A 17,043-nucleotide genomic window follows, 5' to 3' on the forward strand; every position below is an offset into this window, starting at 1 on the left:
TCATATGACTATAGCAGAAACAACATACAGAAATAACAGTAATGGTCACCCATGAAATACAAAGATGTCTGGCTCTTTAATTAAAAATAAATTCAGCTAAATTATAAAGGTTATTGTACATTGTGAACTATTGACAACTGCTGTACACACAATACTGACGGATCAAATTGAAGAACAGTATCATTGTATAAAAACGAGTCATAATGTTTGCATTCATTTCTCAACTCATTACATTAAACACACCTCACACTTCAGTTGCAACAGAGAAACAAACAAACAAAAAAAATATATTACAGGCTGCGCTAGTTAAACACTCGTTGATGACACCGAGGATGCATAATACTGAATTTCACTTTTCCAATATTCTTCCATGCTTATTCCAAAGTGTTTGTCTGATTTTTCTGATCACTTACTTGTTCCCATAACAGCAGACTGTGGCAGCCTTTATATTAACTATTAAAATAAGTTAACACTCTTTTAAGACTTCAAGCAGGTGGTGGAGCACCAAACTAGACCCAGATATTGTCATGTTTTCTTTATTTATTCAGTGGTTTCAGTTTCTTGTAAGTGACATCCAGTGGTCAGCATTCAAATTGGAAATGGAATTGAATGTAATCTGTGCTCCTGTTAAAACAAGTTATTCCAGGTCAAATTCCATCATTGGTCGACCTACATGGAATCTGCACCCGCTATATATCTGGTTCTTTATTAATAGCAGGTCTAATTTGCTTTCAGCTTCAAATTAGAGTGCAGTTTAATTTTTAGTATATTTTAGCATATTTCAATCCATTCTGCTGAATTCCACAGATTATCCTGCTTAACTATTGTAGAAAATATAAAAAAGTTTGCATATTTTGTTGGTTTTACAATATATTCTTCATCTGTGTTGGGTGTAATCTGATTACCAAGTAATTAATTATTGGAATCAAATGACTTTTTTTAGTACAAAAAATAGTGACACTACATTTGAAATTATTGTAATCAGATTACAGTTACTGTCTTTCAATGAATTACTTATGTCTCTAATGGGTCATTGTTGCAAACAAGTCATACAATCAGTACCTCATGTTTCATCCTTACAATGAACAAGGAGAAAATATGTACATTAATTTGAGTTAATTGACTGAAAAACAAAAACAAACAAACATTGTCTTAGAAAGTAACTTAAAAGTAATTAGTAAATTGATTACTTTTCCTATGAAGTAATCAGTATAGTCAGTAATCTGTTAACAATTTTAGAGAAGTAATTAGTCATTTGTAGTGAAATACTTTTTGAGTAACTTACACAACACTGTTCAGCATGCGCTTTTGTAAAACATAGGTTACATTGTCTAGTTTAATGGCTGAAGCTTTGATTGTCTTTACACAAAACTAAACAACTCTGAAAAATATGTCCAGATTCATTTACTAAAAAATAAATCATATCTTTCAATAATCTCATAGTTATGCTCATTGTTGTATATGGAGACCAAGCAAATAAAGAATAGTGGACGCAAAGGGTTTTGTGGGTTTAGGTAGTCTATGGCAGAAACGTACATCTTCTGTCCCAATTTGGCTTTCTGTGTGACGTAAGGAGAAACAGAGAAACAGATAATGGTTGCAATTAGATTTTACACTGGTAAAGGTAAGTTATTCATCACTTCTAATTATGGTGTACACCGTATGGGCTCTATTTTCATGAGCACACTAATTCTAATAACAATATGCGTGCAAATTGTGGGTGTATTGTATGTTAATGAAGTGGCGCACAGAGCAATTTACTATTTTCCTGAGAAATAGGTCATTGCGCTAAGATGTTTGATCTTAAACATAATAATAATAATAATAATAATAATAATAATAATATATATATATATATATATATATATATATATATATATATATATATATATATATAAAATTAATAATTGAAAAATAAATCATGAACTCTAGATAGTTTAACACAAATAATTTTCAATTATTAATTTTATGTCTAAATTTACAATTGTATTTATGATCTAATTTGCAATGTTATTGCAAAGTGTGTCACTGTCATAGAAATATGCCCAACAATCATTGTGCAGTTAATGCACACAATAATGTAATTTTCAATTCTTCTAATTCATTTCTTCTAGTCCATTTACACTACCAACTTCTTATGAATGTGCTGTTTTTGTTTATATCATGGGTGTTTGAGGGAATGGACTATATAATAGGATGCAGACGGTGGAATAACTGGAGAAAACTGCACTTGATCCAGCCCATTTGCACATTGTGCGGGTGATTTCGCTAAACCCAATTGTGCCTAGACTTAGCACATGCTTGCACGAAAACACCAAAATCTCATGCATGGCCATGCCCACTGACTTTGCACTTATGACTTATGACTTATGACATAGCGCTGCGCTTAACACTAGCACTCTTAAAATAGGGCCCTATTTCTATGATGACTGTGGTATCTAGGTAATCATGTGGCTGTATTGAGTGGGTGTTTGTGTGAATATTAAAAATAAAGGTTCCCTATCTGTCACTCACTCGATGTAGTGACACTAGGGGTCACTCTTGGGAGCCCCAAACACCTCAGCTTTTTTGAAAAAGTGGAATTTGCATGCCACTCCCCTGGACATACGGGTATAAAAGGAGGTGGTATGCAACCACTCATTCAGATTTTCTCTTCGGAGCCGAGTGGTTGTATTCAGTGCGCTGAATTCAATTCCCTCCAAAGACGCACCTAAAACTGCTGGATTTATGGCGCATTTTAGCGGCTTCTCCTCCTCTGCACCCGTGGAGTGCAGAGAACGCCCCTGGGCACTTCGGCAGAGTGAAAATAAGAGAGTATATTCTAAAAGAGTATATTTTCATTCACAAAAAGTGTGGCACACACACGGAATGTCTTTTTAAAGATGCCTTTCCGTTTGTGTGTTATTCCTGGTTGCGGTCGTTATCTCTCCGCTTCTGACTGCCACGATCACTGTCTTACGTGTCTGGGCACTGCCCACACGGAGACATCGTTCATGGATGATTCATGTCCTCATTGCGAGAACATGACCATGGCAACGTTGCAGTCGCTCCCAGTGGCTCCCTGCACCGGTCCTTCTACCTACGGGTTTGCCCCGATCGAGCTCTCACATGAGTCCGCCGGCTCGTCTCAGTTCGGCTTCTCGTTCGGAGCTCGGGAAGACGATGAGTTATCGAGCGCAACATCGGAGAGTGGGCCTGTCCAGTCTGCTTCAGAGGCTTCGGCTGGGCTTCCTCCTTCAGGAACGGTCGCCCATCCTCACGCCGATGTGGAAATGACGGACATGCTTTCCTGGGCGGCCACGAGCGTCGGGCTAGAGTGGAACCCTGAACCCTCGCGGCTCGACGATTGGTTCCTGGGCTCAGGGCGCCGCCCACGGCCAAACCCTGCCCCCATTCCTTTTTTCCCGGAGGAGCTGACAAGATCGTGGGAGGCACCTTTTACTGCCCGGTCCCGGTCTTTCAGCTCCCCCGCTCTCACTACCCTCGATGGTGGAGCGGCCAAGGGGTATTCGGTGATCCCCCAGGTGGATAAGGCGCTTGTGGTGCACTTGTGTCCGCAGAGCACCGCCATCTGGCGCGGGCGCCCGAAGCTCCCGTCCAGAGCCTGTAGGTTTACATCGTCCCTGACGACCGTGGCCTGTGGTGCCGCTGGACAAGCCACCTCCGCCCTGCATGCCATGGCTCTCCTGCAAGTACACCAAGCCAAGGCGCTAAAAGAAATGCACAAGGGTAGTTCTGACCCTGGATTGATGCAGGAACTGCACTCTGCGACCGACCTCGCTCTCCGGGCAATGAAGGTCACGGCGCGGTCTCTCGAGCAGGCGATGTCCACCCTGGTGGTCCAGGAGCGCCACCTTTGGTCAAATTGGGAGAGGCAGACAAGGCACGTTTCCTTGATGCCCCCATTTCCCAGGTTGGCCTGTTTTGCGATGCCATCGAGGACTTTGCCCTGCAGTTCTCGGTGGTGAAGAAGCAGATGGAGGCCTTACAACATATCTTGCCCCGGCGCGGCTTAAGACCCCACACCCTGTCTGCTTGTCGGCAAGGGCGTCCTCTTGCAGCAACAACACCGGCTCCACCACAGCCTGCCCCCGTGGCCCGGCTCCGCTGTGGAGCCCTCTGCAGGAAGCAGACGCCACCCGTCTCGCGGCGGCCCGCTAAGAATCTGAGGAAGGCTTCGAAGTGCCCACGAGACAGGCGACCCAGGGGCGAGGAGACCCACTTCTCTGGGGCTGGTTGACAGACCACTCCATCCCCTGGTGGAGTGCTGGGAGGAGAATCTTTTGTCGCTGCATGCCCAGGAGGCTGCGGCACCCAAAAGCCTGACAAAAGAATGGTTCCCTTGTCTCCTGGGCCATGACCACCGTCCACCATCCTATTTTGGCAGGTATCGCTCCAGCAGCGGACCCCCCCCACCCCTGTGCGCCCAGCTGTGGCAAAAAAACGGCCACACGGGATTGGTTCCAGTGGACTACGGGGACGAGATTCCTCCTCCCCCCTCCTCGGCCAATATTATGGTGGGCGGCAGGAGCCAGGTAAGTGCTTCGATGTCTCTGGACTCAGCACGGCCACGGGGCTCGAGTCCCCTCAACGTGGCACCTTGAGCTTCGCCCCACCTCAAGGCCCCACCCGCCGGTACATCTGACGTGATCATTCCCTTGATCCCCCTCTCCCGGAGTTTGGCCACATGGCTCGCGCTTTCCAACCCATCGTGATGGCTGACCCAGACCGTCCGACTCAGCTACGTGATTCGGTTCGCCAGGCGTCCGCCCAGGTTCAGCGACATCCGCTTCACCTCGGTGAAGGGCGAGAACGCCGCTACCCTTCTGCGCAAGGGTGCAATAGAGCCTGTCCCTCCAGCTGAGATGAAGAAAGGGTTGTACAGCCCTTACTTCATCGTACCGAAGAAAGGCGGTGGGTTGCGACCAATCCTGGACCTGCGAGTACTGAACCGGGCTTTCCACAGACACCTGTCCAAGATACTTACGCAAAAACGCACTCTAACGAGCATCCGGCATCAAGATTGGTTTGCGGCGGTAGACCTGAAGGACGCGTACTGCCACGTCTTGGTCTTACCTCAACACAGACCCTTCCTTGTGGTTTGCCTTAAAAGGCCAGGCATACCAGTTCAAGGTCCTCCCCTTCGACCTGTCCTTGTCCCCTCGTGTCTTCACAAAGGTCACAGAGGCAGCCCTTGCCCCACTAAGGGAAGTGGGCATCCGCATCCTCAACTAACTCGATGACTGGCTAATCCTAGCTCACTCTCGAGAGTTGCAGTGCGCAGACAGGGACCTCATGCTCCGACTGGGGCTTCGGGTCAACTGGGAAATGATCAAGCTCTCCCCGGTTCAGAGCATCTCTTTTCTCGGTTTGGAGTTGGACTCAGTCTCGATGACAGCACGCCTCACGAACGAGAGTGCGCAGTCGGTGCTAAACTGTCTGAACCGCTTCAGCACTGGCTTCAGACTTCTGTCGCCGCTTCTTCAGCCCTTGGACCGACCTTGCATTTCTACGGGCAGGGGTTCCCCTAGAGCAGGTCTTCAGGCACGTCGTGGTTACAACAGATGTTTCCAAGACGGGCTGGGGCACCGGATGCAATGGGCACACAGCCGCCGGCTCCTGGACTGGCCCGCGGATGCGTTGGCACATCAACTGCCTAGAGTTGTTGGCAGTACTGCTCACCCTACGGAGGTTCTGACCGTTGATCCAGGGCAAGCACGTGTCAGTCCAAACGGACAACACAGCGACGGTAGCATACATCAACCATCAAGGCAGTCTATGCTCCCGTTGCATGTCACAACTCGCCGCCATCTCCTCCTCTGGAGTCAGAAGCGCCTCAAGTCGCTACGAGCAACTCATCTCCCGGGCAACCTCAACACCGCAGCGGACGTGCTGTCATGTCAGGTTACCCTCAGGGGAGAGTGGAGACTCCACCCTCAGGTGGTCCAGCTGATTTGGAGTCGATTTGGTCGAGCACAGGTAGACCTGTTTGCTTCCTGGGAATCCTCCCACTGCCTGCTTTGGTACGCCCTGACCGAGGCACCCCAAGGTATAGATGCGCTGGCACACAGCTGGCCCCCTGGTCTACGCAAATATGCATTTCCCCCAGTGATCCTACTTGCACAGACCCTGTGCAAGGTCAGGGAGGACAAGGAGCAGGTTGTTCTAGTAGAAACCTACTGCCCCCCCGACGAATTCCCCTGAGGAAGGACCTTCTTTCTCAGGGCTGGGCACCATCTGGCACCCGCGACCAGACCTCTGGAATCTCCACGTCTGGCCCCTGGACGGGATGCGGAAAACCTAAGTGGCCTACCACCCGCGGTGGTAGACACGATCACTCAGGCTAGGGCTCCCTCTAAGAGGCACCTGTATGCCTTAAAGTGGCATCTGTTCGCTAAGTGGTGTTCTTCCTGACGTGAAGACCCCCAGAGATGCGCAGTCGGATCGGTGCTTTCCTTCCCTCAGGAGAGGCTGGAGGGGTGGCTGTCCTCCTCCACTTTGAAGGTGTATGTAGCCACTATTTCAGCTCATCACGATGCAGTAGATGGTAAGTACTTGGGGAAGCACGACTTGATCATCAGGTTCCTGAGAGACACTAGGAGGTTGAATCCCTCCAGACCGCACCTCGTCCCCTCGTGGGACCTCTCTGTAGTCCTTCGGGGTCTACAGGGAGCTCCCTTTGAGCCCTTGGAGTCAGCTGAGCTTAAGGCACTCTCTTTGAAGACTGCCCTCCTGACTGCGCTCACTTCCATCAAAAGGGTAGGGGACCTGCAGGTGTTCTCTGTCAGCAAATCATGCCTGGAGTTCGGTCCGGGTTACTCTCACATGATCCTGAGACCCCGACCGGGCTATGTGCCCAAGGTTCCCACAACCCCTTTTAGGGATCAGGTGGTGAACCTGCAAGCGCTGCCCCAGGAGGAGGCAGAACCAGCCTGGGCATTGCTGTGTCTGGTGCGAGCTTTACGCATCTATTTGGATCACATGCAGAGCCTTAGAAGCTCCGAGCAGCTCTTTGTCTGCTTTGGTGGACAGCGGAAAGGAAGCACTGTCTCCAAACAGAGGATCGCCCACTGAGTCATTGATGCCATCACGATGGCATATCAGGCTCAGGACGTGCCACCCCCTGTGGGGTTACGAGCCCACTCTACCAGGAGTGTGGCGGCCTCCTGGGTCCTGGCCAGTGGCGCCTCTTTGGCAGACATCTGCAGAGCAGCGGGCTGGGCAACACCCAACACCTTTGCGAGGTTCTAAAATCTCCGGGTTGAGCCAGTCTCGTCCCGTGTATTGGCAGGCACGAGCAGGTAAGTTCCGGGACAGCTGGCCGGGTGTACCACTTGCGTATAGTGCCTTTCCCCTCCCTTGAGGTGAAGACGTGTGCTCTTGACTCCCAGTCGTGTTCACAGACTGTGATCCCTGGATGACTTTGCTCCTTAGCCCTCTGGCAGTTGAGTTTGCGGAGAAACTTGCTGACCGGCCCAGTATGTGCGCTAATGAGACCCTGTACTGAGGTAGGTGCTCCACATGTGCTGGTTCCCCAAAGGCGACCCCATGTGATATTTTCTCCAAAATCATTTCCCTGTCGGCAAACTGCATCTTCCCCGGTCGCCATGCTCTATAGAAACTCCTCCCCCTTCGGGTACCATGGGACCTCTCCACATGACATACTTCCAACAAGACTCGGTAAGACCATGTGACGTATTCCACTCAAAATACCCCCCCCCCCCCATTTTGGGCGGAGTGTGGTCTCGGTGGACACCCCCCGACGCAGACACTTATGGCTCCCAGTCAGTTAACAAATTCCACTCTTTTTGGGGAGAAAAGAGAGGGAAATAGACCTCTGCTGGGCTAGCCTGTCCCTATAGTTGGGCAGTCAACTTGTTCCTGATGGACCATTCGACGCTCATAAGAGCGATAGGGGAGGTTACGTGATGGTCTGGTGTGCTGGCTATGAGGCACACAGCGGTCTGCCTGTCACACACCACCAGTTCACGTAACACAGTTCAGATAGTTGTGGCATTTTGTATAGGGACCCCTAGTGTCACTACATCAACACATCGTCGAAGTGAGTGACAGACAGGGAACGTCCTGGTTACTTTCGTAACCTCCATTCCCTGATGGAGGGAATGAGACGTTGTGTCCCTCTTGCCACAACGCTGAACTACCCACTGAAATGGCCGGGACCTGGTCTCGGCTCCTCAGCACAAAACCTGAATGAGTGGTTGCATACCAGCTCCTTTTATACCAGTATGTCCGGGGGAGTGGCATGCAAATTCCACTCGCCAATTCTCATTGGCCTTTTTTTTCAAAAAAGTGTTTGGGGCTCCCAAGTGTGACCCCTAGTGTCACTACATCGACACAACGTCTTGTTCCCTCCATCAGGGAACGAAGGTTACGAAAGTAACCAGGACATTCTTTATCAGCATGTACTGTATGGTTCCATGAAAAACCTCATCCACATCTATGGAACCTTCCCACTGCACATTCTTTGAAATGGAAAAAAGTTATTTGGACTATAAAAAGGTTCTTCAGAACTGTTCACCGAAAGGTTCCCTGCAAATAACTCTTTTTGGAACCTATATTTTTAAGTGTGTGTCTGTTTGTGTGTGTGTGTGTGTGTGTGTGTGTGTGTGTGTGAGGAAAGCATGCAATATTTTTTTTTAACATACTATCCCCGATGCATGTTTAGGTTGTAAGTAGCCTTCTCTCGTGCCTGTCTGAAAGTCTCTTCTGCTGCTTTCAACCTAAAAAAACCCCACAAATGAACGCTTAAAATTAGACCAATCAACTATCAATCAATCAAGACAGATATAAAAATTTACAATGACAGACAATCACAGACAAAACTGCAATGAGAACCTCTTCTGCTGTAGACTTTTATTCCCTCTCTTCCATAGTTCCTTAAAATCTGACGAAAACTCATGCCACACTGAGAAAAATGTGTTTGGTGAAACCTCTTTCTCTCCCGCCTTAGGCTTTATGGAGAAAAACATGCTCAGCTCCAGAAAACTGGAAAGCATTCAAAGAAAAGCACGACACTATGAACAAAATATTACAAAATAAGATTAGAAAGTTTACACAAAGGAATTGTGAAATTGATTGGCTTACTTCAAGCATGTGAAATGTGAAATTTTAGCTTACAAAAAATATTGTTCTCACATAAAGAACGACAAGTGCAATTTCTTTTTGCCTACAGCAACCTTTTGGTATGTAAGTCTAGCGCTTGGAAGAAAATACAGGAATGAGCAACATTTCAGACAATGAACACAAAGGCTTTTAAAGTTAATTGACTTGTCATATTTGTTCTTTCCACTCTAAGAGCCAAGATCTACTCAACGTCGACCAATCTCAGTGAATTGTGCTTTTAGTACCAGAAGTGAGGGTATAACATGGATGCTCATGCACAAACACAGACACACATACATACTGTAGGAGAAACACACACAGGAGACATAACCAGTTTGACACAGTAATAAGTGAACTTGGCAAGGTTAACCCAGTAAGACAACTTACGTCCTCTGCGTGTCAATGAGTTGTTTTTCCTGGAGCTCTAATTCTGCCTTGGCTGGGTGAATAAAAATATTACAGAGGCACTGTAAACATGACACAGTCTATTGTTTTATACTTCTAAAATGTGTATTTGAATTGCTTGTCAGTAAATAAAATAGGTTATAATAGGGAGGTTATCAGTGGTTTGTTCCAATTCTTTTCTTTTTTCTTTTTTTTTTTTTTTTTCTTTTTTCTTTCTTATTTATCCCCCTTTCTCCCAATTTGGAATGCCCAATTCCCACTACTTAGTAGGTCCTCATGGTGATGCTGTTACTCATCTCAATCCGGGTGGCTGAGGACAAGTCTCAGTTGCCTCCGTTTCTGAGACTGTCAATCCTCGCATCTTATCATGTGGCTCGCTGTGCATGGCAACGTGGAGACTCACAGCACATGGAGGCTCATGCTACACTCCGCGATCCACGCACAACTTACCACATGCCCCATTGAAAGTGAGAACCCCTTATCGCGACCACAAGGAGGTTTCCCATGTGACTCTACCCTCCCTAGCAACCGGGCTAATTTGATTGCTTAGGAGACCTGGCTGGAGTCACTCAGCATGCCCTGGATTCGAACTAGCGACTCCAGGGGTGGTAGTCAGCGTCAATACTCGCTGAACTACCCAGGTCCCGATTTGTTACAATTCTAATCAAACAGATTTAACAATTTTCCCAAACAATTTTATTCATGTTGGTCAAAGTGTACATGTTTTTTTGTGTGTATCTTTGTTTTGGAGCATACACACACATTCACAGATTATGACAAACATAAACCCTCCAAAATCTGATTACACATAAGACATTAGTTATCTGATGGCATGAAACATCAAGAAGCAAATCAAAAGCATTTACTGTAAAAATCATGTTAAAAAAATTGCTGTAGAGCAAATATTCTAAGTGCAAACATTTTTCCATGAGCTTTGCTAATGAGATTAAAAGAATAGTTCACCCAAAAATTTAAATTCTGTCACTGTTACACACACTCATGTCTTTCAAAACCCATAAGACTTTCTTTCTTCCATGAACACATAAGGAGTTCTTTACTGTATAGCAGACAAAGTTGCTTGGAGTGCCACAGGGATCAGTTTTAGGGCCTCTGCTTTTCTCCTTATATGCTTCCCCTGGGAGATATTATCAGGAATCGTGGAATAAGTTTCCACTGTTATGCCAACAATACCCAACTTTACATTTCTTCTAAACCAGATGAAATTTCACAATTCTCCAAATTAGCAGTGTGTATCAATGAAATCAAAGATTGGGTGGCCAGAAATGTCCTTCTACTCAATTCCGACAAAACAGAGGTACTAATTATTGGACCAAAAACCTCTAAAAATAAGCCACTAAAATATAATTTGACTCTCGATGGATGTACTGTTACATCGTCTTCTACAGCAAAGAACTTAGGTGTTTTATTTTATACCAATCTGTCCTTTGAAAATCAAATTTCCAATGTTTGTAGAACAGCATTCTTCCACCTCAGAAATATTGTTAAATTAAGACACATGCTCTCTGTTGCTGATGCGGAAAACTAATTCATGCGTTCATGACCTCAAGACTAGATTATTGTAATGCATTACTAGGAGGATGTACTGCAAGTTCAATAAATAAACTTCAATTGGTTCAAATTGCAGCTACTATAGTGCTGACTAGAACCAAGAAATATGATCATATTAGCCCAATTTTGTCATCGTTACATTGGCTACCTGTTCAATTTCGTACTAATTTTAAAATTCTGTTAACTACATACAAAGCTTTGAATGGTCTCGCTCCACAGTACTTAAGTGACCTTCTACCATGCTACATGTATATTCCATCACGTTCATTACAATCGCAAAATTATGGCCTGTTAATAGTTCCTAGAATATCAAAATACACAAAAGGAGGTAGATCCTTTTCCTGTTTGGCTCCTAACACTGTTCGGGACACACTCACTCAGTTTAAGTCTAGACCACTGCCGTAGAATTGGGAGAGACAGGAGGCACCCCCAATGCTGTGACACAGGTTATTTGTATTTTTATCAATGCTGACAATAATTTCATATGAGATACCTTGCAATTGTATGGCTGTGAGTCTGTCACATTGAGACAAAAAACTGAAGTCTTCCCTCCGTTGTACGAGTTGGTATAGCCCAACTAGATGGCGGTGTCACGTGGTACCTGTTAATTTTCTCAGCGCTGGCCAGGATGCATGAACTCAGTCATTTATTATTACTGGATAAGGATTTTTAAAAATGCTTTTATAGATAATGCTGAGGCAGATTTTCATTCACAGGTATGAATCCTTGCAATTATCAGTTTTTATTAAAAATAACTATCCACTGTAAAATGTCTCCAAATGGATATAAAGCATTCTTAGATTTAAATGCGGATGTATGGAAGATTCGGTTTTGAAGGGTTAAGCACCCCCTACAGGAATAAAACTCAGACAGTCAGTGGCTGACAACATGCAATTTCGGTCTGTAGGTCTGTTACCCACACAAAACTTTCATATGAATTTAGAAAACATGAAATATATCACATGAGTCATATGTGGAGTCAGTGAAGATTTTAAAGGTGTCCATAGAAATGATCAGTTGTTTTTCATGGTGAGGAAAGCAGACAGGCATTTCAGATGAGCAGGTAAGAACTGTAATTTTCTGAAAGGGTCAATTTGTTCTGAAACATTAACCCTAATGCTTTTTCTGAATGTTTGATATGATACAGTGTATACATGTTTAAGAGTATGCATTGAATAAGGGATGATGGGATTATATAGTTTTACTATTAACTGCGATTAAAAATATCACGGTTAATTTAAGCATACGAATTTAGAATCCACGGTTAAAAACCTTGAAATGCTTTATTTACACATGGCAGAAATATTATACATAATGTATAAATACATAATATAAAAGAGTGTTTCGTAAGACTTTGTAAGCCTAAATGGGAAAACTCTTGTGCCTGTGTGGGTACTGGGGCTGTTGCTATGCCACGTGGTGCTTTAATGGCCAGGTGTTGCGAACTGTACATGAACTTTCAAATCACGTGAAACTGAAGTTTAAACACACAAATTCCAAAATATAACAGAGGAATTCGATCTACCAGACTCATATCCATCAAAAAAGCTTCTTAAATTGGCTGTTTGGCTGCATTTAAATGTCTGACTGAAGACGACGGATGTAAACAAGCAGACAATAGAATTCATAGAAAGATAAACATGCTACAAATGGGACAGGATACTAATTCCTTACATTTATATAGCACTTTTCTATACATAGTATAGGGGGAATCTCCTCAACCACCACCAGTGTGCAGCATCCACCTGGATGATGCAACAACAGCCATAGTGCACCAGAACACCCACCACACACTAGCTATTTGTGGAGAGGAGAGTAGACTGATGTAGCCAATTCAGGGATGGAGATTATTAGAGGCCATGATAGATAGGGACCAATGGGGGGAATTTGGCCAGGACACCAGGGTTATACCCCTACTCTTTATAAGTGCCATGGGATTTTTAATGACCACATAGAGTCAGAACCTCAGTTTAATGTCTCATCCAAAAGACACTGCTTTTTTACAGTATAGTGTCCCCATCACTATACTGGGGCATTAGGACCCACATAGACCACAGGGTGAGCACCACCTGCTGGCCTCCCTAATACCTCTTCCTGCAGCAGCCACTGATTTCCCCTGGAGGTCTCCCATCCAGGTACTGGCCAGGCTCAATTCTGCTTAGCTTTAGTGGGCAACCAGGGAAGAGCTGCTGGGTGATATGGCTGCTGACAAGGAGGCTCCACTAATCATCCAACAACAAACTAGTAAGTTTAATATTTTCAGCTGTGGTGATTTTAAAGTGATGAGTTAATGATGCCACTTTTTGTAATGTTTAAACTTTGAAAAGTTGTGTCTTAAAACGTCCTCTTTATTTAAAGCATTGCTTCTGTACAAATTCATCACATTCAACAATTTATTTGTAAGGTTTTGGAGAGTATTTTTATAGAGTCTGTTGCCAATTCTTTATGTTGGGGTGTCTAACACACAATGGATTACTTTAATAAATTGATGCAGAATTAATGCTGTGAACTACATGTTGCGCACCCACAATAATCTTACATTTACGCTCTTTTGAAGCACTCTGGTTACATTAGCACATCACTGAGCTCAGGATTCGAATAAGTGGTGTCGTGCCCTAGATTGGAGCATCTCTTATTACCTCCTATTTTTTATGTTTTGTGTGTGTTTGTGTGTGTGTGTGTATTTATCAGTTTTCTTATTATAGGCCTTCCCTTAGCACCCACATATCCCCCAGAAATACGTCCACTTAGATGTTTAGACAATTGTTATGTGATATGCATTTTTGCATCAGTGCTGTTGCATAATAAGAAAATGTACATATAATTGTAAAACCGGTTAACTGCAATTTTTTTCTCAGACGGTTATTTAATCGTCAAAAACTCACACCGCAGCATCTCTACATTGAATATACTTTTTATTTTTATTTATCCGTGCATTAATTTGAACTGTTATTATGCATTTTGTAATGTGTTGTAATGTTTTATCCATCAACTCACAATTAGGCTGCTTTAGTTAGGTCTGCAGGAACCAGAAACATTTCTCAGAAACATTTCTCATAATCTATAGTGCTGAAATGACTGGCATCTACGCTAATATTATTTTATTTGTTTCCCTGTCTCAACCTCAGGATTCATATCATGAGGTTACCAGAGCCGGCCAGATCAAGCTGCATTCCTGCTTGGTGTCGGACTCCACTGCAACATGTTACAGCCATTGCAAGCCAGACATCACTTCAGACTTTTACGACGGACTTCAGAGGATGAACTGATGCCAAGTCCAACTGTAAGACATTGGATACTTCATATGCCATTGTCTGAACCTTGGACTTAGGATGGACCCCACCGAACCTCACCGAAATGACCTGCTCGATGAACTGCAGTGCACCTCATTGATCTCTGCCTGCATCACCTTTGTTTATTGATGGACTACACTCTTGAAATGGAATACATAGACAATGAATTAACTGCCAACAAAAGCCTTCATCAGCCAACTAACAAAGGACAATGCATCTATGTGAACTTCTGCAGTTAATCCAGGATGGACTTCAAAGACATTAGTCATTAATCTTACAGTTCATACAAAGTCTTTGTTTAAACACTGACCCTTAACACTTACTTAGTTTACAAATTTAGAACCATGACTTGCACTGCACAAAAATAACTAATATTGGCATTATATTCATGATGTCAGCCAGAGGGGAACTGGCCCCCACAGTGAGCCTGGTTTCTCCCAATTTTATTTTTCTCCATTAACCAACATCTTATGGAGTTTTGTGTTCCTTGCCACAGTCACCTTCAGTTTGCTCACTTGCTTGTTTTTTATTTATTTTTTTTTTCTTGTTTTTTTTTTTTCTTTTTTCTAGTTCTATTCTACTTTCACTGTATGGAAGACCGCACCTCAGACATTCTGCTACTCTTTTGGTGTTCCATGGAAGAGAGAAAGTCATATGGGTTTGGAGCTATATGAGGGTGAGTAAATGATGAAAGAATTTTCATTTTTGGGTGAGCTATTCCTTTGAGCCCTTATACCGGTTGACTGGAAGAGGAGGAACAGGTCTCTAAAGTCATTAAAGCTGTAATGTCAATGTCACTTCGCATACTCTTTTCTCAGCTGTTGGAGAGTCTCATGTGATCCACTAATAAATCGACTGATGACTCCTGTATCCTTACACATTTTCGCACCCCTCAACAAAAGTTATTAACAGTTTCCAGCTCTTCCTCTTGGACTCATACTGCACTGGTTCCAAAGTGAGTTCTAAAACTTATTGCATAGACTTAAAGGGATAGATCACTCAAAAAAATTACATTTTGTCATCATATTATTTACCCCCTTGTTGTTCCAAACCCATATAACACAGTATCCCTTTAAATGTTCCCAACCTGTTCTCAGAGAATCAAGTTACTCTACCTATATTATTGCAAAATGATTATTACCTGGCTCGTGGATGTATAGCAGCACTTTCCTGGTGAAATGACCACTAGAGGTGCTCAAACAACAATGACGTTTATTTCCTTTCACACAAATAACTATCAGTTAGGTTTAACTTACTGAGACCCCCACGTAACTGATGTGTGCATTTTCCATTTCCCTTTTGATTTGTAACTAATAGCATCAAATAAACTAGCAAAAATAAATAAATAAATAAAAATAAATAAATAAATCTAGAGCAAATAGTTTTACTAAAAATGTATGTCCACATATGTGGACAATGGGAATAAACTGTCAAATTTTAAGTAATGCCAAGCTATTTCTTTCATCAAATAGTTTATTATGTGTCCAGGAGTGTTAGTTATTCATGTTTTTGAGATGCAATAGACATTACAGCTGATTTTCTGTAAAGCTAAATAAATAATTCTAATTAAATGTAATGGCCAGCATCATCAAATTACTGCCAACTATGTTAAAATAAAATTATACATTCTTAAATTCTGAATCTATGTACTGATTATTATTGTCCCATGTCTGCCAAACATGTTGAGTGATCCAAACATCATCTGCAGCCTGAAACTGAACTTTTGATTGGATTTTAGGAGTGAATGCACAGAAAGTTTTAGGATGCACCCTTGCTCCCTTGCTCCCTTGCTCCCTATTTAGTGAATGACTTAACCTCCAATGTGTTGTCTGTCTGCACTGGTCTCAGAACAGTTCCAAATGCACCTTATATCTGAAAGCAACATTTTTCAGCTTTTGCATGAGTAAATTTATTCTCAATGTGAAAATGCATAGTAAATATATAGGAATGCATTTACTAATGTTAATGAATAGAACCGTATTGTCAGTGTTGTATAAAGTAACCATTTGTCATTCTTGAGTAAAAGTAAAGATACTTTCATGGGAATTGACTCAAGTAAAAGTTAAAGTAGCTCAGGAGAAAACAACTTAAGTCAAAGTATTAAAGTAACTGATTTTAAATTTACTTAAGTATCAAAAGTGCAGGTAAATTACATATATTATGGGACAGTTCATTAAACCCATGGCAACTCATTTGATTGGTGGTGCTAATCATTTACTCACCCTCATGCCATTCCAGATGTGTATGACTTCCTTTCATCTGCAGAACACAACCAAAGATTTTAGAAGAATATTTCAGCTCTATAGGTCAATTCAGTACAAAAAACACATTAAGGGAGTATAAAGTTAATCGTTCTACTACAGTGGTTAAATCCATGTCCTCTGAAGCAATTCAGTTGGTGTTGGGTGAGAACAAACCAAATTGTAACTCATTTTCACTGCATACCTTGCCATTGCAATCTCTAGGCACGATCATGATCTCAAGCTCGATTTAACTTTCTAGTGCTTGATGCATGCACAGAACCCTAGGTGGTGCTATAAGAGTGGTGGAGTGGTGGTGGCATAGTGGACTAAAGCACATAACTGGTAATCAGAAGGTTGCTGGTTCAATCCCCACAGCCACCACCATTGTGTCCTTGAGCAAGGTACTTAAT

The 17,043-nt window shown here is 43.3% G+C and overlaps 1 pseudogene; it reads right to left on the bottom strand.

The window, feature by feature from the left end:
* Positions 1-95: 95 nt before the first annotated feature.
* LOC127411038 (formin-2-like) overlaps positions 96-17,043 on the bottom strand; it is an 83,552-nt pseudogene continuing 66,604 nt past the window's right edge.

This window comes from Myxocyprinus asiaticus, chromosome 20 (genome assembly GCF_019703515.2).
Source record: "Myxocyprinus asiaticus isolate MX2 ecotype Aquarium Trade chromosome 20, UBuf_Myxa_2, whole genome shotgun sequence".
NCBI classification, from domain to species: domain Eukaryota; kingdom Metazoa; phylum Chordata; class Actinopteri; order Cypriniformes; family Catostomidae; genus Myxocyprinus; species Myxocyprinus asiaticus.